This window comes from Prionailurus bengalensis, chromosome X (genome assembly GCF_016509475.1).
Source record: "Prionailurus bengalensis isolate Pbe53 chromosome X, Fcat_Pben_1.1_paternal_pri, whole genome shotgun sequence".
NCBI lineage: Eukaryota > Metazoa > Chordata > Mammalia > Carnivora > Felidae > Prionailurus > Prionailurus bengalensis.
In genome coordinates this window covers 62,757,470-62,759,432 of record NC_057361.1, presented here as the reverse complement: position 1 = coordinate 62,759,432, position 1,963 = coordinate 62,757,470, and the positions used below count along the sequence as shown (strand labels likewise).

Sequence of the window (1,963 nt, the reverse complement as noted above, 5' to 3'; positions counted from 1 at the left end):
TCTGTTCTGCTAGTCTTCTGGAGGTTTTCTGGGTTATTTAGGCAGGTTTGGGTGGAATCTAAGTGATCAGCAGAATGAGGTGAACCCAGCGTCCTCCTAGGCCGCCATATTCTCAATAAAATGTGATATTACCTTCCTAAAAATGTCTGTTTGCAAATATTGACTCATTATTTCTTCACAGTCATCCTCTGAGGTAAATCCTATTATTACAGATGAAGAAATTGAGACCCAGAGAAGTGAAATAACTTGCTGGATAGCATTCAGATGGTAGGTGGTCAAGCTAGAATTTTAACCTAAGTGGTCTGATTCCAGAGGCCATGCTCTCAGGGTACATTGGAGCCTTTTAAACACCAGAGGGTGGTGAGGGCAAGGGCAGGGCAACTACTGACGTTTATGGTGACTTCCATGGCTTCCTAAATTCTACTCTTGAAACCATTATTATGCTATATGTTAAGTAACTTGGATTTAAATAAAATTTTTAAAAAATAAAAAAAAGAAAAACCTGCTTTCATAGTAGCTGTGTCAATTTCCATTACCACCAACAGTACCTAAGTATTCCGTTTTATCCACATCCTTGCCAACACTTGTTTGTTACATGTCTTTTTAATTATAGCCATTATTGCTGGTATAAGATATATCATTATTGTTCTGATTTGAATTTCCCTGTGATTAGTGATGTTGAGCATCTTTTCATGTGCCTGTTGGCCATCTGAATATCTTCTTTGGGAAAATGTCTGTTCAAATCCTCTGCCCATCTTTTTTAGAAGATTCAGGTAACACAGGGAGTAGTGAAGACAAATACAAACTGCTCCACGAGTTGCTGACCTTGGGCCCATAAACCTTCTAGGGTTAATCCTCTTTGTTATAAGCACCTTCTCAATCTTGTTCACTACTGTCCTATCACTGTACTTTTTCAGTGTTTTTTAAAATATTTTAGCGTTTTTTATTTTTGAGAGAGAGAGAGAGAGAGAGAGAGACAGAATGTGAATGAGGGGAAGAGAAAGAGGGAGACACAGAATCCAAAGCAGGCTCCATATTCTGAGCTGTCAGCACAGAGCCCTACCTGGGGCTCAAACCCAGGAATAGGAGATCATGACATGAGCCAAAGTTGGATGCTTAGCCAACTTAGCCACCCAGGTGCACTTCTACTTTTTAAGTGTTAAAAGGGGATGGGCAGATGGTGACTCTCAGGCATGCTGAAAGTAGGTGAGTCACCTTAAAGGCAACCTTCAGCTGCTCATAAATTAGTCTCCCATTAGCAGTGAGTATTTGGGTGTCACTTTGAATCGTTATTTTCCTTACTTATAAGTTTAAGGCATCCTCTGCCCTTTTTTAATCTATTTTTTTTGCTTCTGAGTTGTAATTCTTCATATATTTTTGATGTTAAATTTTTATCAGATACATGATATATTCTCCCATTCAGTAGGTTGCCTTTTCATTTTGTTAATGGTTTCCTTTGTTGTGCAGAAGCTTCTTCTTTTTTACTTTATTATTTTTAAATATTTTTAATGTTTATTTTTGAGAGAGAGACAGAGCACAAGTGGGAGAGGGGCAGAGAGAGAGAGGGAAACACAGAATACGAAACAGGTTCCAGGCTCTGAGCTGTCAGCACAGAGCCCGATGCGGGGCTCAAACTCACAGACTGGGAGATCATGGCCTGAGCTGAAGTCAGATGGCTAACTGACTGAGCCATCCAGGTGCCCCAGAAGCTTTTGATTTTAATTTAGTCCCATTCAATTATTTTTGCTTTGTTTTCCTTGCCTCTGAAGTCATATTTTTGAAAAAAATCACTAAGACAATTGTCAATAAACGTTCCATCTATGTTTTCTTCTGTCAGTTTTATGGTTTCAGGTCTTACATTAAAGCCTTTAATCCATTTTGAGCTCATTTTCATATATCGTGTATGATAGTGCCCGAGTTTCATTATTTAGTATGTAGCTTTCCAGTTTCTCAACATCATTTA

General features: G+C 38.6%; 1 non-coding gene across 1 annotated transcript; it reads right to left on the bottom strand.

The window, feature by feature from the left end:
• Positions 1-1,170: 1,170 nt before the first annotated feature.
• On the bottom strand, positions 1,171-1,319 carry LOC122478172. Its single transcript, XR_006295907.1, has one exon. It is a non-coding gene; the product is annotated as a U12 minor spliceosomal RNA (small nuclear RNA).
• Positions 1,320-1,963: the final 644 nt, after the last annotated feature.